The 23,248-nt window shown below is 40.3% G+C and overlaps 1 protein-coding gene and 1 long non-coding RNA gene across 4 annotated transcripts in view; both read right to left on the bottom strand.

Annotated features, from left to right (window-relative positions):
- Positions 1–23,248, bottom strand: part of LOC6048466 (neuropeptides capa receptor) — a 164,698-nt gene that overhangs the window by 40,017 nt on the left and 101,433 nt on the right. The window lies entirely within an intron of this gene.
- LOC6050496 lies at positions 2,043–3,183 on the bottom strand. Its single transcript, XR_005278253.1, has 2 exons — positions 2,484–3,183; positions 2,043–2,417 (listed from the first exon to the last, which is right to left on the bottom strand). It is a non-coding gene; the product is annotated as an uncharacterized LOC6050496 (long non-coding RNA).

The following is a 23,248-nucleotide window of genomic DNA, read 5'->3' as shown; positions in this document are numbered from 1 at the left end:
TCCATCCCTGTCATGGTCTGACATTTAGTTTCCTATCCGATGGAAGGCGCGATCAAAAAAATCTCATCTCGAAAAATGCTACCGGTGCCGATTGGGATGGAACCCTGGCCAATTGGGGTGAGAGGGAATCACGGTGACAACTACACCACCGAACCCAGTTACATATTAGCTTTAACAAGCATTGAAATAACTGTACTTTCGTACAAGCATTGCATGACTTGGATATTCAACCGAATCCTTCTGCATAAATCCATCATAAGTGGTATGACTCCATCAGCCCAAGACGGGCACCCCTTGATGGAAAATAACTGGTTCTGAGTGGAATGAAAAAAAAAAACTGCGGTGAAACGTCAAGCATTAAAAGCATTTCCACTGTAACGGATCCTGGCCGCCGAGTGTGTGTTCTATCCGTTGAAACCTGGAACAGAACTGGATTGAATCTGGCAGCAAGCGTGACGCTGCTCGAGGAAAATCACTAAAAAAACTGAACACATTTCTCGTTTATGGAAATTTGAAGGTGTAATTCAGTTGAATTGTTCGTCTGCTATCCATCGCTGTCGTGCTAACTTGTCGCACGTGCTTTCTGGGTCAAGTTGTGTCACTAACGCCATTTAATGAAGTTTCAATCTTGTCGTGCAAAGTCGTGCTATCTAGACACACCCTGAAAATTGATAACATTGTTTACATTGCGTCCCGGGCAGACGGTAATAACAAAATTCATGTCTTTTCAATAACAGATTTTGTTAAAATAACGTAAACTGTTATTGAATATTCTTGCAAATAAATTTTTGAAGAAATAATAATAACAATTTCTGTTATTTTAACAAACAATGTTATTGGAATGATATTAAATTGAAAATGTGGAATAAGATAATAATAACAGTTTAAGTTATGTTTTTCCATTTCATTGTATAATAACATGAATCGTTATTGGTTTGATATTCCATTGGAAATGTGAAATAAGATGATAATAACAGTTTAAGTTATGTTTTTCCATTTTATTGTATAATAACAGGAACTGTTATTGGTTTGATATTCTATTGGGAATGATGAATAAGACGAAAATAAGATTTTAAGTTATGTTTTTCAAACCCGCCCGAGCAGAAGGTCGTAACAGAACCGTAACAAAAAAAAATAAAACATTTAGTTTTTTGTTTCAAAATAATTACATAATCTGTTAAATTGAGAATATAAAATTTGGGAAGTATCAAAATATATTCTTCAGTTGTTAGTTTTAATCAAAATCATATTTCGTAATTTTTATGATGTTCATGAACTTAGTCGATTTTTTTTAAATGCCATTTTATTTCCTTAGGCAGCTGCAAATATTTTTTTAAGTTCAAGTCACTCGACTCTCACCAAAATCAAGGGAAGGGCAAAACATATAAAAAATAAAATTAGAAACCATGGTTTGTACATTTTAATGCAAAAACTGTTTCAAAAACATTTTCTATTAGTCCAGTGTTTTTGCAATTATTAGTTTAAAAAAAATCTTAGTATTAATGAAATGTTTTTCGCCAATAATTTATTTTGCAGTCCTGTAGTAGGTACATGGGGATTTTACAAAAAATCTAATTATTTTTTAAACAAGTTTAACATGCAAAATATGATTATCAACGTAGGAAATTTTGAAACCGTGTTCAGTAAACTGCACTATTTTCCACTAAAATCTTTCGCCCCCCTAATTTATCAAGCCGATTTTGAAGGAGGCGACATAAACTTTGAAAAATGTTTGCAACGGCCGAATTGTTTTGACTTTTCCACTCTTGCGAACCTTTATTTTTACAATAATTGCTGTCCCACAACCAGAAATCTTTTCCTAGAAACGGCTCAGTCATGTTTTTGGTTTTCAAATGTAAATGTTAACTACTGCACAGTGCAAGTGGACTGAAAAGAGATCACGACTCTCGTATTTCATTGGAATACGGCCAAATGCAATAAAGATGGAATGGTTTTTGAATGAATGTGATTTATTTATGTAATTTTACAAAAAAAAGACTCTAGTTCTTCTTCAAGCACAAATTAAAAGCCCATTTGTTTGATATTACAATGTATAATATCAATTCAATGTGTGTGTCTTAGAAAACCCATAGTTTGAGTTTAAACAAATCTCTAGAAATCTTGTTAATTTTCTTTACTACTCTATTTGCTTCTTCTTCCTCTTTCTTGTACTGCCTTTGGCTCCGTTGGACTCTTCATCTCGGGTTCTACTGCTGCCACTCTGCCAGATTTTTTCCTGAGCTACGGCAGTTTCTCCCTCGTTTGATCCCTTCGCAGCAAGCTACACCGGCGAGCCCACCGGAAGGTACAGCTTTTGATTTGGGAAACTGCTGCAGCCGTTCAGTTGCCCCCACGCCGGATGTTTGCACGCAACCACGATTTTGATGCCGATCCTACTAGATGGCGTTGACTTCGATCTAAAAAGTTAAATCAAAATTAAGTGTTGGTTTGGCACTCGGGCATGTTCCACTCTTGGCACAAACCGTGTGTCCCTGGAACGACTTGATCGGCGTGTCCTTGTGAATGCACTGATCTGTGCTGCAGCTGGTAAACCCGGCGCCGAATGGGAGCTAAACTACTGCGTGGCCGGTGACCGCGTTGCAGAGAAGTTCGTTTTGTCCACACCCGTGAACAGAATGTAGTTGCCCCATTTGTTGCACTTGGGTGCAAAAATCGGTCCCTTGAGCTGGCCAAGGGTGCTTGCCTCTGTCATATGATCCGGTGGCCAGCAGTGTTCCGTCGCGGTTCCTCAGTCGCACCCTTCTGGATCAAATGCAGCAGAACCAGCTGGATCGGTTTCGTCGTATTTTCCGACATGTCCCAGATGCGGGGCCGTACTATCTTCGGCGTCCCCAAAGTTCTCGTTCTCTATAATGGCCAATCACGGAAACCCGGCGGCCTCTCCGCCGTAGATAATCTTCCGATGCCTATCACACACTCGTTCCGCCTCGGGAGGCGAAGAACTTCAGCTATTTCACAACGCGGCAATTTATTTACCGTGATGGTGTCTGCCGTCGAGATGACCAGTGGCTCACCGCTGACGTAGGTTGGCCACCGGTAAAAGGACGGGCGGGCGGCCTTGACCACACGAACGATTCCCGGCCGGACGTGGCCCGGTGCAGGCCGAAAGCCGCAAAAAGTTAATTTTTCCCCGTTTTCCCAGGTCAGCGTCGTCGGCTTAACTGTTTTCAAAATTTGACAGATATTTATTTTCAAAACAGGGCCGGCAAAAGGGATGAGTTGAAACTTTCTTAAGAGCGAGTCCACGAGCAAAGCATACCCATCTCGCATCGACCTCACCAATCTGCCTGAAATTTTCAGGGGTTGTTTGTACATATAAAACTAGCATCTGGCCAAAATATGAGCTCTCTAGGTCAACGGGAAGTGGGGCAAATCGGGACACAAAGTTTGAAGGTTCAAAAACGTCAAAAATCGTAAAAAGGCTGTAACTTGGGCAAAATTCAATTTAATTTAAAAATTCAAAATGCATCTGAAAGGGCTTAAAAAATGCAACAAAATGCAGGATAGAACACCCCAATTGGTTAAATCTAAAGGGAGTTATTGACATTTTAGTGAAAAAATAGCACAATTTTCAAACTCAAATAAAAAAGTGTTCCATCCAGATATCAACTCGGTTCGACCTGCAGCTTGTAGGGGACATCTGGGACTACCATCTGAGACTGAGAACGCTTTGGGTAAGGCAGTTTAACATATTAAATAGACACTTTTACTTTTAGTGAACTTTTTGGTTGTAAATTTTTGCTCGGGGGACCCCTTAGATCCCATTTTCTGATGATAATTTTATCATATTCGTATTCCTGAGACAATTTCACAATAGAAACATGCATAAAAATGTTTGTTTTCATCCATTTTAACCCTTTAAAAAATGAAAGTTAAAAAAAATCTTCGATTCACATTTATTGAAATTCAAGTTCGTTTCCAAGGATACTAGATGACACCAGAAAAAAGCAGCATCTCAATTTTTTTAACTTTCATTTTTAAAGGGTTAAAATGGATGAAAATAAACATTTTTATGCATGTTTCTATTGTGAAATTGTCTCAGGAACACGAATATGATAAAATTATCATCAGAAAATAGGATCTAAGGGTCCCCGAGCAAAAATTTACATCCAAAAAATTCACTAAAAGTAAAAGTATCTATTTAATATGTTAAACTGCCTTACCCAAAGCGTTCTCAGTCTCAAATGGTTGTCCCAGATGTCCCCTACAAGCTGCAGGTCGAACCGAGTTGATATCTGGATGGAACACTTTTTTATTTGAGTTTGAAAATTGTGCTATTTTTTCACTAAAATGTCAATAACTCCCTTTAGATTTAACCAATCGGGGTGTTCTATCCTGCATTTTGTTGCATTTTTTAAGCCCTTTCAGATGCATTTTGAGTTTTTAAATTAAATTGAATTTTGCCCAAGTTACAGCCTTTTTACGATTTTTGACGTTTTTGAACCTTCAAACTTTGTGTCCCGATTTGCCCCACTTCCCGTTGACCTAGAGAGCTCATATTTTGGCCAGATGCTAGTTTTATATGTACAAACAACCCCTGAAAATTTCAGGCAGATTGGTGAGGTCCAAACGACGTCCCATACAAAGGGGTATGCCCTGTTCGTGGACTCGCTCTTAAAGATATTTTAGGATTAGGTATACAGATCAATTCTAGAGTTTTTTTTTTGATAAGGTCCTATAAACATATGAAAGACAATAGTTTATTGGTCCTTTTCAAAAAAAACTCTGGAATTACAGTCTGCTAGATTTAGAAGAAAAAAACAGTTACTAGTTTACCCACTTTTGCGTAAACATAAGGATAATAATTAATTATTAAAAATTATATATTGAGAAACGTACGTACACAATACACGTAAATAACTTTATTTTAAAATCTAGCAAAACATTGTCAATTTTGACCTGTAAACAAGCTGTTCACTTCAGTTTGTGTTTACATTACTAACGAGCAAGATAGTTTGGTTACACATTGGCATTAGCCCTTTTTCATTGTTTTGCCTAACATATTGCACATTGTTTGTTTTGTTTTTATTTTTATTTTTTACTGCGTCAAATGTCATGATTACTATTAATCAATCGAGTTAAATAATTAATCAATTTCAAAATATTAAAACTTTACTGCAAATTTTGTTCGAACGTTGTTTGTGAACGCCCCTCTCCAACAGTGCGCGAGAAACGTCAATGCAGGCTGAGCTTTGCGTTTGTTTATTGTTTTGTGCTGCGCGCTGCCAATCGCGTTTGTTTTTCTGGACCGGTTCGCGAGTGAATCCTCGGATTACGATGAGTTTCGGGGATGTCCCATCGAAAACTATTCCCCGGACACAGTAAAAAGCGGTGCGGCTTTTTGAGAGTTGGTGATTGTGTGTTTCGGAGAGGTCGGTGCTATTTGTGGAAAAGTTTTTATGGAGCGAGCAAAAAGTGCGGAGAATCTAGAAGGATTGACGAGGATTAACCTGCCTGGGCTTTGCAGATTCCCAGCTGACGCTCCGTGCAGCGAAAGGGGAACGAACTGGAGACAATTTGCGACGAGATGTGATCGAAACGTAATTCGAAAAGGTATGCCAGTTGATGTTATTGTCCTTGTAAACAAACCCGCCTTAACGGGAATCTTTTTTTCAGATCTGGTGAAATCTCTCGGTTTCTGTAAGGAAATCGGGGATATCGGGACACGATGGACGGCAGCAGTCTACAAGTACTAACTGCGGATCCTCATGAAGGTCAAGATGTGCGCTTCCTTATCCCGAGGCCGTCGTCTACTATGAACTTGTTTCACATGGCCAGGAAGGGGACAACCGTAGGAAAATTGATGTTGCTTTGCAAGGAGGGCTTCAGCAACAGCAGGTGAGGTCAATTAGATAAGTTTTTTTTTTTGTAAATTTAAGCGTAAGGGGAGGGTTTAGCCACCATACATTAATATTTAAAAATGCTTTGGATGCGGTTTGAAGATGATGAGCTCCTCCACCACTTCCTACTGGGTTTCTCCTTTTCCTAATTCTCCTTATCTTACTTTTTTCTTCTTCTTCTTTTCCTCTTCCTTCTTCTCGTCACCCATATTTTCTTCATCATTTTTATCATTTAAAATGAGCGACAGACATTTAAGTTGAACGTTCCTTCCCCATTTACTTAACATATTCAACTATTATTTTCAACATTATTTTTTCTTTTAAGATGAATCACCTGACTTTAAGTACCGTAACACAACTGTGAACATGTTAGTTGAATTTTGCGATGATTATTGATTGCCAAAGTATTCCAGAATAAATAAAAATTTTAGTGAAATTATCACTTTTTTCTATAGATTATTACTTATTTTATTAATCGAGTAATAAAGTTTTTTTCAACTTGTTGAAATGGGAATATGCAGGTATTTTTAATTTGAATATAATTGCACATTCTTGACCAACACTACAAAAGCGGGATATTGTGACAGCTGACATTCCGAGACAAAATCTACTATTTAACCCACCGGAGGTCGCGTACGTGTACTTTGTACACAGTTTGTAAGGGCACTTGTAAGAAAGGCGAAAACACGCGACTTCCCGAAAGTTAACTAATATCTCGATGTTGAATGGTAGGAATTTTTTAACAATATGTTTTTGATAATAAAAAAAAGTTACCTAAAACATGACAATTAGAAAAATAAATCAATTTGTCAAAATGTTTGCTCTAGAATTGATCGAATTTATAGTTAACTTCGATAGCTGTTAAATATTTTATCTTTTCACAGACCATGACCAAAAATTCTATGAATTACATGGTATTGCTATTTGTTTTTAAACTATTTGTATATAACTGGCTTGCTAAAAAATATTTATGAAAATTCAAATGTTCTATTTATTTTTTCAGAAAGGTGATCATCAAGAGGATTGTCTACACCAAGTTCCATTTATCATCAGTAATTTTTACTGTGGAGATAAATATCACCTGCACGATCAGTCTCAGATAAGTGTTTGATTTTTTATCCTTAAAAGTATTAGACACTTTGTGATATTTTTTTACATTTTAGGTAGAAACTCAACTACGATCAACAACAACGAAAAGAGCAGTTCTAATTGGAATAAAAGTAAGATGTTTGAGGTTAACTCCAAAGTTAAGATTAATTCATTCAAAATGTCCGGTAAGTCTTATCAGTTTGGGCTGTCAAAAGAAGTTCACTAAAAAACCCGTTTATGCTCTCTTAGTACAGTAGTTGTTCGGTAACTGGGCGTTGTTTAACTGGGCTGCTTTTTAACTGGGCGCTCGATAACTGGGCCGTATCCCAGTTAAAAAGCAGACAGACGACAGACGAACAACTACTGTATACGGTCCTCCGTCTTTCACCTCCCGATTTACGCTAAAACTCCCAAATAACGCTTCTCCATTGAACGATTAATCCCAGTATATGCTAAACCCCCCCCCCCTCCCCTTCCCACGCACCCTTCAAAAAGGACCAGGAATGGGGGTTTTAGTTTATCAAAAATAATAACACTTTTTGTTATGCAATCAATCCATATAAATAACAGTTTTTGTTATTTGGGTGCTCCCCATCATCGCTCAGAATAACTAACCTCGTTATTCTATTGTTCTGGTTTCTATGTTATTAGTACGTTATTGCAATAACAGAGCAATAACAATTTGAGTTATTTTTCGAACAAATCTTTGTTATGGAAATTTGTTATTTTAACAACTAATCCGATCATCCCAATAACGGATTTTGATCTTCTCACAATATCAAAAACTGACCTTCTCAAGTTATTTCCGTCTGCTCGGGGTGCTCTTATTTTTTTGTTTTTCTCGGAACGTCAAAAAGCGACACGCGACAAGATTGCACAACAGCGTCGAATTCTACTCAGTTACTCAAGATAGTGAAAGAGCGCACACAAATACACTCAAAGCAGATAGACTACCTCTACCAATACACGTTTATTTTCGACGCGTCGTCATCTTCAATGTTCCAACCCTTCTGATCGTCGGTTACGATTAATGCTTCGGCAAAAAGTTCCTCCCAATATTCAATTAGCTCAAGTTACAACGCCAGGCGTCACTGTGTTTATTCGATATTAATTTGCCAGCCCCGTTTGCCCCGCTCAGCTCATCAGAAGGAATAACTTCAACGTTTTCTCCCATCATTAGTTATTCAACGAGTGGGTGGGGAAATGATAACGAGGTTGGGCGCGGGCACGTTTCTTGTCATTCAGTTCCGTTTGAGGGGGGGTGGCCCTTTGCTACGGGCTACGAAGGATACCTTACACGTGGACCCGCCATGCTGGGGGTACAAGTGGCACGTGGGATGTATTTTTGCTGAAATGGTACTGCCCAGCTGGGGTCACAGCGAGATTGTGGTACAGTAGAATTCTATTGAAATTGTAAACATTATACTTTGATTTATAAATTTTTATTTGATATCGAATAAATTTGAGTATGCGGAGCATATCAAAATATCAGCAAAACAAAAAACCCATCGATAATGGATAACTGGATCTCCGGTATGTCCTTGGTCCTTGGATAACTGGATCTCCGGTATGTCTTTGGTTATTTTTAAGAATGTGCAGTAATGAGAAAAGTTGTCAAAAAATGACTTTTGGTCATAAAACAAACAAGTAAGATTAATTACCGCTGATCTTTAAATTGTTACAACTTAAGATGGATGAGTACATACTGTCCAATCTCAAATAATTTGTTCTATGAATACTTGGTCTGATATCCTTACCATTCATTAGCGGTCATAATATTGAAAATCGGTCAAAAAAAATTTTTTTTTTGGGTTTTGTATGTGAACGTTTAAACCAACGCCTCACAATTCAATTTGAGGTTAAACTTAATTTTAAAGTGGCTAAATTATTTTAATTTCGTAATGTTGCATACGTTTATTAATGTTTCAAATATTGTTCTGACATCAAGAAATTTTTGATATTTACTTGTTTTGTTAATGTGTCTCTTCAAAAATAAATACAAATTTGGATCAAACATTGAATTTCATACAAGTGAACACTTTTACCAAAAATCCACATTGATTTTACATGTGTTTGTTTATTTGGCTCAAGAGCAGTTCTCTACGAAATCGATCTTTTTTTTAATTTTAATTTTTGTATTTTTTATCCGGCTGAAACTTTTTTGGTGCCTCGGTTTGCCAACAAAAAAAAGCCATTTTGCATCATTAGTTTGTCCATATAATTTTCCATACAAATTTGGCAGCTCGCCATACAAAAATGATATATGACAATTCAAAAATCTGTATCTTTTGAAGGAATTTTTTGATCGATTTGGTGTCTTCGGCAAGTTGTAGGTATGGATATGGACTACACTGAAAATAAAAGATACACGGTAAAATTTTTTTTGATGATTTTTGATTTAACTTTTTGTCACTAAAACTTGATTTGCAAAAAAAAACACTGTTTTTATTTTTTTATGTTTTAGAGGATATCAAATGCCAACCTTAAAAGAAATTTCCAGGTTGTGCAAAAAATCTTTGAGCGAGTTATGAATTTTAGAATCAAAACAGATTTTTTCAAAAAATCTAAAAGTAGGTCGCAAAAATTTTTCAACTTCATTTTTCGATGTACAATTAAATTTGCAATCAAATAGTACTTTAGTGAAATTTTGATAAAGTGCACCGTTTTCAAGTTAAATCCAATTTTAGGTGACTTTTTTGAAAATAGTCGCAGTTTTTAATTTTGTATAATTAGTGCTCATGTTTGCCCATTTAAAAAAAATATTTTTGAAGAGCTGAGAATATAAAGATTTGCTTTTTTGAACTTTGTTGATACGACCCTTAGTTGCTGAGATATTGCCATGCAAAGGTTTAAAAACAAGAAAATTGATGTTGATGAAATGTGTATGGAAAATTATATGGACAAACTAATGGTGCAAAATGGCTTCTTTGGGCATACCGAAAAGTGTTAGCCTGATTAAAAAATACAAAAATTAAAATTAGAGAAAAAAGACCGTAGAGGTTTGCTCAGTTGTCCATACAAAAATGGTACAGTAAATCCCCCATGTGCGCTCTTTTTGAGAGGGCGCACACCGGGGGAGAGCGCAATTCGGGGGAGCGTTATTTCGGGGTTGGAGCGCAAACGGGGGTAGCGTTATTTCAGGGTTTGAACGCAAATCGGGGGAGCGTTATTGCGGGGTTTTGGCGTAAAATGAGGTTTTCTTTTTTAATGTACTTCATTTACATATACCGTAAAACGGGGTGACTTTGATAGCCGGGGTGACTTTGATAGGTTTGCGATTTTTCCGCAAAATGAAGAGTACAATTAAAATACGTAAGGAATGGTTCAGAAACATACTGACCGTGGTAGAGAAGTGTTCAAAGTGCCTCATGAAGAACTTTTCATAATTTTTTGAAAAGTTTATAAAGTTAGTTAACTATAGTTAAGAAAATGTGGATGAAAGTCATTATTTTAAACTTCTCAAAGTGTCATGATTTTCTCAATGAACATGATTTTTAATCGGAAAACGGAATGCATTTTCGGATTCTTTGGACAATTTTCCACTAGGAGAAGGTTAAATAAGTTTGTAAATAATAAATAATATGTGTTTTGAAACACAATTAAAAAAAATCTCCAAATTTATAGGCAAATTCAGTTGAACAAATTTCATGTAAAATGTGAAAACTTGTGATTCGTGCTTCGAATTCAGTTTAAAATGCAATATAAATCGATAATTTTATAAACAAAATTATTTTTAACAAATTTCAGGCAAAATTCCGACTTTTTAACAATTTTACCTAAAATTTATATGTATTTTGTTAAAAAGCTTATAAACTTAGTTAACTTATTATAAACATTGATTTTTTTCTTACAAACTATATCAACTACTTTAGTGATGGTACATTTAACGTACAAATAAAGTTTGAACATCTTAAATATGATTTTAACAAGAAAAACTATGACTATCAAAGTCACCCCGGAATCAAAACCAAGAATTTTTAACGTAACTATTTTTCTAAACACTATTGAAAAAACTTTTTTCCAAAATAGGGCATGGACTTTGTGTGGCCTACCCCAGTACTTGTTTTAAAAATAATAATCTTGAGAAAAACCTTACCTGTTGGAAAATATTCTAAAAACAAATTGAAATCCTATCAAAGTCACCCCGGTTTACGGTAAATGAAATATTTATATAAGGGGTCATCCACAAAACACGGGTAAGGGACCATCCACAAATTTGGGTATCCAAGAACTCCCGGAAGTCATGCCCTAGATACCTACTTGATCAACGGGGGTCTATATGGGTGAACTAACCATCGGTATAGCTTCAGGAAGCTCCAGTGAACCACGATGGATACCCTTCGCCATGTTGGATCTTTATGGGTCCTCCAGGAACTCCCGGAAGTTATGACCTGGTGATCTACCTGATCAACGGGGGTCTATATGGGTATATTAACCATCGGTATAGCTTCGGGTAACTTTAGTGAACCACGATGGATATTCTGGGTTACGTTGGATTGTTATGGGTCCTCCAGGAACTCCAGGGAGTCATGACCTGATGATTTACCTGATCAACGGGGTCTATATGGGTGTATTAACCATCGGTATAGCTTCAGGTAGATTCAGTGAACCACGATGGATGCTCTGGAGTTCGTTGAATTGTTATGGTTCCTCCACGAACTCCTGGAAGTGATGACCTGCTGATCTACCTGATCGACGGGGGTCTACATGGGTGTATTACCATCGGTATAGCTTAAGGTAACTTTAGTGTACAACGATGTATACTCTGCAGCTTGTTGGAATGTTTAGGATTTTCCAGCAATTCAGGAAGTCATGGCCTGGGTGTCTATTTAAACCAGGCCATGACTTAAGGGAGTTCCTGGATAACCTAGAACAATTCAACATGGCGCAGGGTATCCATCATGGTTCACTGAAGTTACCTGAAGCTATACCGATGATAAATTCATCCATACAAACCTCCGTTGATCTGGTAGATACCTAGTTCATGACTTCGTGGAGTTCCAGGACGACCTATAACAATCCAACGTACCTCACATTATCCATCGTGGTTCACTGAAGTTACCTGAAGCTATACCGATGGTTAATATACCCATATAAACCTCCTTATACAAATGTTTAATTTATATGTAAATAAAGTACATTTAAAAAGAAAACCCCATTTTACGCCAAACCCCCGCAATAACGCTCCTCCGATTTGCGCCAATTAGAGCGTTATTTTGGGGTTTGAACGCAATTCGGGGGGCGCAAAATGGGAGAGGCGCAATCATATACATATTAGAAAATCTGTACCTTTTGAAGGAATTTTCTGGTCGTCTTCGGTAAAGTTGTAGGTATTGATGAGAACTATTCAGAAAAATAGATACACGGATTTTTTTTGTTGAACTCTTTAAGTTTTGTTTTCTTTCTTCATAAAATAGTCAACAAAGTTTCGCAGGAGTCCCAAAACGGTAATCATATTAAGTGAAAATATTTTTTTCTATTCAACGATTATGCACGAAATCCCTGAGCCTTTAAATTACAAAACCAAATCGCCCACCGTGCTGGGAGGCTTGTTTTGATGGAGAAGCCTAATTAGCATGAAACAATTTCCCTCGATTAGAATATTTCCCTCCCAAACTAGGGGACATCTCTTTTTCCAAACCACGTGGTACGATGAAAGGTCGCTCAGGTAGGAACTCATCTTCCTACCCGGAAATCCTAAAGTTTGAAATCCTTCATTGACACGCAGACATACGGACACTCTCACGTGCTCACGGAGTCGAGGGAAAATTTCCCCGAAATGGGCCAGAAACGGTAAACAAGCTGAAAATCAACAAGCCCGGCATCAACGCCTGAAATTGCTCATAAATAAAGCATTGATAAACGTCACTCCATGGTGGTGCTGAGTTGTGGATCATTGCTTTTTTTTTATTGACGTGCCCTTTTTCCCAGGGTGGGATAATGACTTTCCCATCAGTAAGTTGGAAATTGGAATTTTTGGACTATCGGTTCAGTTCGGAGGGTCAGGCCAAAAATGTGAAAAATGTTTTTTTTGCTTTTCCGAGAGAAAAAATCGTATCCTTTTTCGTAGACTGTCAAATTGCACTGTTTCTTGGGACGAACAAATAAATAAATCATTTAGGAGGAAATTTGAAATTGAATTGAATTTGGGAGAAATATATTCAACTGAAAGTTTAATAGGAATCTAACACTCAAATAAAATGAAACATTAAGTCGAAAACCTTCTCTCCTTTTTCGGAAAAAGTGTTTCCAAGAAATGTCCCATCAAAAGCATGAATGAAATTATCTTATATCAGGTTCAACAATGAGTTGCGGGGAACGAAAATAGCGCGGCGAAAATAATTCTATTACATCGACCATACAGCAACCCCTCAACTTTGAACGACGACGAGGGGCCAGCACAGTTCCTTCGAAATCAATGAACCAAGATAAATTAGCTTTCGGCTTCTTAACTTGCTGTCTACAGCTGTCAAAGTTTCTCGGTCGTAACGCAGAAACTTTCCAGTTCCCTTGAGGTAAATTGGTCGTACCGGTTAAGGTTGAAGTGATTCGTGATAAACACTTTACTTTAATGGCTGCAATAGATCAAATAAGGAAACCCATACCTTCGATTACTAATTGCAATTTGCTTTGCATTCTGAGCTTTAAATTACCAGCAATTTACCATAATAAAAACAACCTTAACTTTGTTGAAACTTGCGCGCAAACTTTGAAGAACTTTGAAATTTATACCCCGCTCCCTCCCCGCATCCCTTTAAAAATGCCGTCGAAAGGTGGTTCTGGCGGGTGGTGGAAAATAAAACTTTTCAAGTCAATTTACATCTAATTTGTTCCGCTGGACAGAGTAAGAGCGTCAACTTTTGAACGCTAAATTAGATATTTCTCCGGTCAACGGTGCAGTTCGAAAAACCGCACGAGTTTGCAGCAAATTTTGAATTGAGGCAAACCAAATCGTATTTATTAACTTAGTCTGCTTTAAGGTACTGAAAAAAAAAAAAAAAAAACAGGGAAATTATAGGTTGATAGGGTGTGAAGTGATGGCAATAAATACGAATTGAAATTCTCGATCATTGAAAATCTCGACGACAGAGCTGTGGAGTCAGAGTCGGAGTCGGTAGAGTCGGGTCTTTTTGGGGACCTGGATTCGGAGTCAGACTCGTCAAAACTCGAATAGCTGGAGTCGGAGTCAACAATTTGTTAAAAGCTGGAGTTGGAGTCGGATTCGGAGTCAGAGTCAGAGTTGGTAGCCCGTGCACTTTGGATCTTTCAAAAATATTTAGACAGGGCCGAATGCTTTTTCTCAAATGTGTGTATCAAGAATTCGGGCGGTTCGTCGCTCTTACATACGACTAAAAAATTTCTTATAATATGTTGCTGAACCAAACCGCACTATTGAAATTTTGAAAAAATAACATTTAAAAAGGTCGTATGGAGTTTAAAATACTATATATCATAATATGCAACAGAGGATTTGCTGCAGAAAATGTAAAATTTTAAAACAGTTTTTGCAGAAAGCCCATAGCTCATTGTGGCCCTCGTGTAAACATGTCAGCGATCTGCAGTTTTCACCAATACATATATATTAGGGTGGGTACGGATTTTGAAAAGTTCTCAGATCAAGTTCTGGTGTGGTTCCCCTTGTAGGGCATACCCATAGAGACTCTCACGCCAAATTTCAGCTCATTTGGTTGAAAAGTGGCTTGTCTCAAGCGGGTTCAAGTTTACATGGAAATTACTATGGGAAATTTTGAATTTTCGTTCATTCGCTCCTACAGGCCTGGGGAAAACATGTAGAAACTTCTAGGATGGCCAGAAATGAGCGGAATCGTCTGGAGAACAACTTTCCCTAAGAGACCAGGTCGATTCGTTCAACCCCCATCGAGCTCAACGGCAATACATCCGGGGTTTTCGGAACCAACGGTTTTCCCCAGAAAAGCATCAAATTTTCCTTAGCATGCTATGAATGCTTGATGAACAGCGCGACGCCACGTGTAAAACAGCTACCACGTGATTGTAAAATTTGCACCATAACAGTTTTTTTTCTTATTTGGAGGTTCAGAATACAGCTGAATAGTATCCTGATCACCATGAATGATAATAAAAAAACGGAATTGATGTAACACCTTATAATGTGGCCCTCTTAAACTTTGCGGTTTCGTCAACGGATCCACAGGCGTGTATCGTTCTTTTTGCGACAAGACTCCGCCTCCCGGGTCTCCTAAGTGTGAAGGTATGGGCACGAGGAGAGGGCACCGAATACCTATATTTACACTTAGAATGAATGATAATTCTATGGTTCAAAAAGTAATAAAAAGTATTTTTTTATAGGCGATGCTAGTCCACGTGGTAGCTGTTTGACATGCGGCGTCGCGGTGTTCATCAAGGATTCATAGCATGCTAAGGAAAATATGATGCTTTTCTCGAGAAAACCGTTGGTTTCGAAAACCCCGGATGTATTGCCGTTGAGCTCGATGGGGGTTGAACGAATCGACCTGGTCTCTTAGGAAAAGTTGTTCTCCAGACGATTCCGCTCATTTCTGGCCATCCTAGAAGTTTCTACATGTTTTCCCCAGGCCTGTAGGAGCAAATGAATGAAAATTCAAAATTTCCCATAGTAATTTCAAAACTTTTTTTTCGTAAAATCGCGATAACTCGTCATGTTTGCAACCAAACCCCTAATGTTTAGTTATCCGCATTGTTGTAATTGTCTGCTCTACAGCTTTGTAGAATATTGCTACACTGAAAAATAACCCTACAAAAAACCCGAAATTTGAAAATGATTTTTTTTTAAATGAAAAATTACCCTTCTGGGTCAACGTAGATTCGAAAAGTACATTAAATTTCCCATAAAATGACATATTCCATTTTTTTTACAGTTGAGCAACGAAAAATGGCAGAGTTTTTAAAACGTTTTTAGTGTTTTGCCTTCCTCACCTCACTGAGGCAAGGCTATAAAATCACTCGAAAAATGAACTTCTTGAATACGACTCCTAGATATACCTTCACGTATACCTATCGACTCAGAATCAAATTCTGAACAAATGTCTGTGGGGATGTGTGTAGACATGATTTTTTTTCCACACGATTATCTCAGAACTGGCTGAACCGATTTTGTCCGGATCCACCTTATTCTGTTCGTTTTGGGGTCCCCTAAGACCCTATTAAATTTTATTCTGTTTAGTGAAGTACTTTCAAAGTTATGCCAAGAAAAAGTTTTTTTGTAGCTACAAAAAGGGTGATTTTTGCATAACCTCAAAGGCCGGGTCTTTTTGCTTTTTTGACTTTTTGACCACGCGGGGGATTGGCAGCCACACCCCCTTGCATGCGTATCGCCCGGTTGCCACATCGCTTAAGCAGTGTCTGCGTCTCTTCTGGAAAAATCTGTATTAATTATGTTGCTGCATCATTTTGTCTCGACAAAGATTTACACGAACTTTTTACTGAAATATATAACTCATGAGACTTTTCACCTTTATTTTGAAGAGTTGGTAAAAAAATTGAAAATTGCTGTTCAAGTAAAATCAATAATTAAAAAAAATAAATGAAAAAAAATTAAAAAAAAACTCTTAAATTAATTTGTAAATACCACCTAAAATACAACATGAATGCGAGGAAGGCACCAACCACCTTGAGGTGGATTAAGTAACGTTTTTTTGATGATAAATACGTTTTTTCGGAATTCTGAGAACGCCATCAAATCGGGCGTCTAATTTTACATAAAAGTCCCTTTGACACCAAATTTCTATCTCATCACCGTTTCAGGCTGCAAATTATTGAAAAACACCTCTATTTTCGCATGCTCAAAACCTTAAGGGGTCGGCCCCTCCGTCACGGGATATCAAAAAACGAACCTCGGATTCATGATCAGGGACAAAAGTTTCTCGCAAATCGAAGAGGGGTCGGGGCAACTGCTGTGTGAGTTGGCGGAGAATTACCCAAATTTATAAAGTTGTTAAAATTTCGTACAAATCCATATTATGCGAAAAAAATCCGTTTACAAATTCATGCCTGTTAACAATCCGTGAAGAGTTGGTAGCCTTAACAATAATCTAAAAAATCCAATAACTACAAAGTAGTTGCTCCGCATAAACAAGCGTGAAATGGAAATATTCTGATGTAAGCAAATTTGCATTGCTAGTACAGGAATATGATTACCCATGTAAATTAAACACCAGACTCTGCTGGAAGGAGCATAAACAGAGAGAAAAAAGTGTAAACCAACAAATGAATGGACGCGAACATCAATCAGCGAATGGTGGCGCCAGTAAACCGGAAAATCTCCGCGTAAAGCGGAAATAAATTCGTTAGGCAAATCCTGTACATCCGGGCCGCCTGTGGCCATTGAAATTTGCCCGGAACAGAGGTGAATTCAATTTTCCGGAATTAAAGCAATTCACATTTTCACCCTTTAGCCGCAGGACAATAAACGGATCAGCACTCTCCTACAATGTGGTACGAGAGATTGTGCCATTGCGAGCGTAAAATAATCTCAACCCGACAGGGCGATGGAAAAAAAGAAAGAAAGAAAGATTGGAAGCAGAAAAGAAAAGTGTCATCCCTTCGGATGGGAGCTAACGAGCGATTGAGACTGCTCTTGGTAGTGTGCAGGATCGAATTAAAATCGCAATAAAGACGGATGGGGTATAACGTAACGCCTCTTGTCTGGGCCATGGTGTGATGTTTACAGCTTGTACACACTGTGATTTATCTGTCTGTGCAAGGATGGTAGATATTACAACGCAACGCATCATGATGGAGTACACGCGGAGATATGTTAAAACGTGCTACAATTGATCTGCATGATTTTCAATGCATAAATCAAACTGTTTAAACCTGGTTATTGGTCAGATTTGCATACCCGGTTGCATCCATTCCAAATAACACCATTTCAGGCTGCAAGTTATTGAAAAAACTTTTTGTTTAATGTTAAAAAGTTAAATAGAGTCGTACCGCCCATCCCTCACTAGATTTCGATAAATGGGCAGCGGATTTGTGGTCAAGGACTGAGTATAAACAGCGAAAAATCCGATGGTAAAATCGCATGCAAAAGCATGCACATTAGCTTTGTGAGCAAAAGCATGTAATATTGCATGAGAAAACGTGTACACAAAAATCATGTATGGAAGAAAAAAAAATGCACACCCCAAAAATAACAACATTCTGGTGAGAGTCGCATCCAGATTACCAAGTTTCCATAACAAAAAAAAGTTATTGTTTTGCATTTGCAAAAAAAAATAAAACCTGCAGTTGCCATAACTCTTCTGTACTGGTCCGGGCTGCAGAATCGGGTTCCTTCAAACGACTTTGAATCCATACTTTGACAACTCCAACTCTGGATGCAGGTTATGACGTCAACGAAGTCTTCAGCTCTCCAAAAATACCCGACTTCACCGATTCCGACTCCAAGTGAAAGTTGCTGAAAATTAGCTGAATCCGATGCCATCACCGAGGTCTCACTCCAAGTCGAACTTCAACATCAGCTCCGACTTCCTCGCTCTCTGAAAATAATAACAGTTTTTGATATTCACATTTCAAAAATTCTCAATAAATAAATTAATTTCCTTAGAGAATATACTTACTTACTTTACTTTTACTGCTCGTACAACCTCCGGGTCATGAGCTGTCTCCAGATGCGTTGCCATCTAACTCGGTCCTGGGCTGCTTCTCTCCAATTCCGCTGCGGAACTCCCACACTTTCCAGATCTTCCTCCACTTGGTTCAACCACCTTGCTCGTTGCGCCCCCCTCCGCCGCGTTCCAACCGGCTCCGAATTGAACACCAACTTCACCGGATTGATAGTCTGGTTCGGTTGGCGCGCATCCAGCGCGTCCGGCATTCTCGCGACGTGTCCGGCCCACCTGATCCGGCCAGCCTTGGCGACCTTCCGAATACTTGGCTTGCCGTAGAGTTGCGCCAGCTCGTGGTTCATCCTTCTCCTCCATACAGTGTTCTCACGCACGCCGCCAAAGATCGTCCTAAGCACTCGCCGTTCGAAAACTTCAAGCGCTTGCAAGTCCTCCTCGAGCATCGTCCACGTCTCGTGCCCGTAGAGAACGACCGGTCTTATCAGCGTTTCGTACATGGTGCACTTTGTACGCCGGGAAAGATGACCAGACCGTAGGGTCTTGTGGAGTCCGTAGTAGGCACGACTACCGGTGATGATGCGCCTCCGAATTTCTCTGCTGCAGTTGTTGTCCGACGTTACCAATGATCCGAGGTACACAAACTCCTCCACGACCTCGAACTCGTCGCCGTCGATCGTCACGCTCGGTCCTATGCGAGCCCTAAGGGACTCGGTTCCTCCTGCCAGCAGATACTTCGTCTTCGCAACATTCACCTTCAATCCAACCTTATCCGCTTCCCGCTTCAATTCGGTGTACCGCTTAGCCACCTCCTCGAACGTCCTGCCGACAATGTCCATGTCGTCGGCATAGCAGATGAACTGGCTGGACCGGTTGATAATCGTGCCCCGCATGTTGAAGCCCGCTCGCCTCATGACACCTTCAAGCCCAATGTTGAAACAGAGGCCGGAGATACCGTCGCCTTGTCGCAGTCCCTTGCGCGATTCGATCGGGTCGGACATCGCTCCCGAAATCTTCACGCTGCACCGTGCACCATCCATCGTTGATTTCACCAGTCTGATCAGCTTCCCGGGAAAGCCGTTCTCGTACATGATCTTCCATAGCTCATCGCGATCGACCGAGTCGTACGCGGCTTTGAAATCGATGAATAGGTGGTGCGTCGGGATCTGGTACTCGCGACACTTTTGGAGGATTTGGCGTAGCAAAAAGATTTGGTCCGTCGTCGATTTCCCCTCCACAAAACCGGCTTGGTACGTCCCAACGAAATCCTTTGCTCGCTCCGACAGACGACAGAAGATGATCTGAGACAGCACTTTGTAGGCCGCGTTGAGAATAGTGATGGCTCGATAGTTCTCACATTCCAACTTGTCCCCCTTCTTGTAGATCGGGCATATTACTCCCTCTTTCCACTCCTCCGGTAGCTGTTCTGTGTCCCAGACCTTGACTATCAGCCGGTGTAGGCAGGCCGCCAGCTTGTCCGGGCCCATCTTGATGAGTTCAGCACCGATACCATCCTTACCCGCTGCTTTGTTGTTCTTCAGCTTCTTGATGGCATCCTTAACTTCCCTCATCGTGGGTGCTGGCTCGTCCCCGCCGTCCACCATACCGCTGACGTCGTTTCCCCGTCGCCCTGGTACTCCGCCTCTGGGCCGTTCAGGTGCTCGTCGAAGTGCTGCTTCCACCTTTCGATCACCTCGCGCTCGTCCGTCAAGATGCCTCCGTCCTTATCCCGGCACATTTCGGCCCGCGGCATGAAGCCTTTCCGGGATTGACTAAGTTTCTTGTAGAACTTACGCGTTTCGTTGGAGCGATACAGCTGTTCCATGTCCTGGCACTCCAACTCTTCCAGGCGGCGCTTCTTGTCCCGAAAGAGATGGGTTTGCTGTCTTCGCAACTGTTTGTACGACTCCTTGTTCCCACGGGTGTTGTGCAGCAGCCACTTGTCCCGCGCTGCTTTCTTCTCGTCCCAAATCGCCTGACATTCCTCGTCGAACCAGCCGTTCCGTCGAACTCGGTCCACGTACCCGATGGCGCTCGATGCCGCTGCGTTGATGGCTGCTTCCATATGGCTCCAGCAGGCCTCCAGAGGGGCTTCGGCAAGCTCACCCTCGTCAGGCAACGCAGCTTCGAGTTCCCGCGCGTACTGGGTAGCGACCTCATGGTCCTTGAGCCGCTCCAGATTATACCGCTGCGGGCGACGGTACCGGATCTTGTTGACCTCAGACAGGCGTTGGCGCAGCTTAGCCACCACCAGGTAGTGGTCCGAGTCGATGTCCGCGCCACGGTAGGTTCTGACGTCGATTATGTCCGAGAAGTGCCGACCATCGATGAGAACATGGTCGATTTGCGTCTCCGTGTCGTTTGGTGATCTCCAGGTGTACTTGTATAGGGAGGTGTGCTGGAAGAAGGTACTACGTATGGCCATGTTTCGGGAGGTAGCGAAATCGATGAGTCGTAGGCCGTTCTCGTTCGTCTGCTGGTGGGCGCTGAACCTCCCAATAACCGGTCTAAACTCCTCCTCCTGGCCGACTTGAGCGTTTAAGTCGCCGATGACAATCTTGACGTCGTGTTTTGGACACTTCCTGTACTCGCGGTCAAGAAGCTCGTAGAAAGCGTCCTTGTCATCGGCGTCGCTTCCCATGTGCGGGCTGTGCACGTTGATGATGCTCAGGTTGAAGAATCGGCCCTTGATTCTCAACCGGCACATTCTGTCGTTGACTGGCCACCAACCAATCACGCGCTTCGACATTTCGCCCAACACTATAAAAGCTGTCCCCAGCTCGTGTGTATTGCCGCCGCTCCAATACATAGTGTAGTCACCGTACACCCGGTGGTCCTTCCCCGTCCAGCACACCTCCTGCAGCGCCACGACTTCGAGACCGCGGACCCGCAATTCGTTGGAAAGAATGCGGTCGCTCCCATCGAAGTTGAGAGACCTGCAGTTCCACGTCCCGAGTTTCCAATCCCTGGATCCCCGAAAATCGGGTCGGCGATTGGATCGGCTCGCATCTGGAGCTCTCTGCACTACTGTTTTACGGCGGGTGCGTGTAGCCATCACCAACCCCCTGTCTCGCCGGAGGACCGTCGTACCAGGACTGTTTAAAGTCCCACCCTGGCACTGGGACTGTTAGTCAGCCGCCCCTAACCTGGGAACAGACGCTGTTCCGAGCCGCCCCTAACCTGGGAACAGACGCTCGGGGGGTCCTAACTCTATCTGCTGTAAGCCGCCCTAACCTGGAGAACAGACGCTTACCTCGACGATGGAGCAGGACACCGGTTTCCTTGAGCCGCCCCTAACCTGGGAACAGACGCTCGAAGGGGGGTTCACTCGCTTCTATAGGAGCCGCCCTAACCTGGGAACAGCCGCTCACGGGTAGAAGGCGTCGAAACCCCTATTGTTTTGGGCCGCCCCTAACCTGGGGTACAGCCGCCCAAAAACGGATGGCGGAGAGGGGGTACGTACGATCTGGTTGATTTAATTCACTCCACTTTAGCACAAAACAAATTGTTTTAAATTTTTTAAAACTTTTTGTTGATTTTTTTCTGCCGCACACTTTTTTCACTCCGACCCACGGCTGACAACGATTTTCGCGATAAAATCGACGGACCGGCCGGAGCGCGACACTACACCAGCTCGCACACTGTTAAAATTACTTAGAGAATATAACAAACTTAAAAAAAAACTTCTTTCAAAAGTTAATTTTATCGGATTAATTTGAGCTTAAGGAACCCATTTCATGGTCAAATAAATGACCACGATTAAACTGGTCAAAATTATTCCATAGTTCTAGCCAATTTTAGTTAAGTCCCTTAGGGGGTATATCAAATAATAAAAAAAAAACAACTTTCAAATTTTCAACTTTTTAGAATTATGATAGCGTAACACTGGAACGCCCAACGCATGTCCAACTTACCCGGACGCCCAAGCCTCCCAAAAAAGGTGGAACGGTAACTTCAACTCGCTGGTTCTCGGGCATAACTCAACCAATCGGGACGATTCTTGTTTCCAGTGATTTGTAAGAATGTCTAGATGATCCTAGAATTTTGCAGAACTTGATTTGAACAAATCTGTAATTTCTGCGACCGAAAACATCGTTCCACTTTTTTTAAAACGACTGGCTCCGCGGAATTTTTGGCGAATTTTTTTTTACACGCGAAAAAAAAGTTGGAACGATGTTTTTTATCGCAAAAAATACAGATTTGAGTAAAATAAGTTCTGCAAAGTTCTAGAATTATCTAGACATCCTTACAAATCACTGGAAAGAAGAATCATCTTGATTGGTTGAGTTATGCCCGAGAACCATTGAGTTGAAGTTACCGTTCCAACTTTGTTGGAGCCTTGGACGTTGGAATGTTAAGGACCCCATTTCATGGCCAAAATAATGACCCCGACGAAATTGGACAAAATTATACCATAGATCTAAACATATTAAACAAAAGAAAAAATAATAACAGATTGTGTTATGAACACTTAAAAACTTTTCAAGTTGTGTGATTTATGGTAATTTTATTTCGAAGTCAGAATACCAAATGAATAACAAATCTTGTTATTAGGAGAGTTTTTGAAATGTATAACATTTCCTCTTATTAGCGTGTTATTAAACATTTTCAGTATATTATCACTTCAATACCAAATCTTGTTATTTTATCAGAAACTGTTATTATTTTTTCTTCTTGAAATTGAAGTTCAGAATAAAATAATAACACTTTTTATTA

The sequence above is a fragment of the Culex quinquefasciatus genome, chromosome 3, assembly GCF_015732765.1.
Source record: "Culex quinquefasciatus strain JHB chromosome 3, VPISU_Cqui_1.0_pri_paternal, whole genome shotgun sequence".
Lineage (NCBI taxonomy): Eukaryota > Metazoa > Arthropoda > Insecta > Diptera > Culicidae > Culex > Culex quinquefasciatus.
This window is presented reverse-complemented; position numbering and strand designations above follow the sequence as displayed.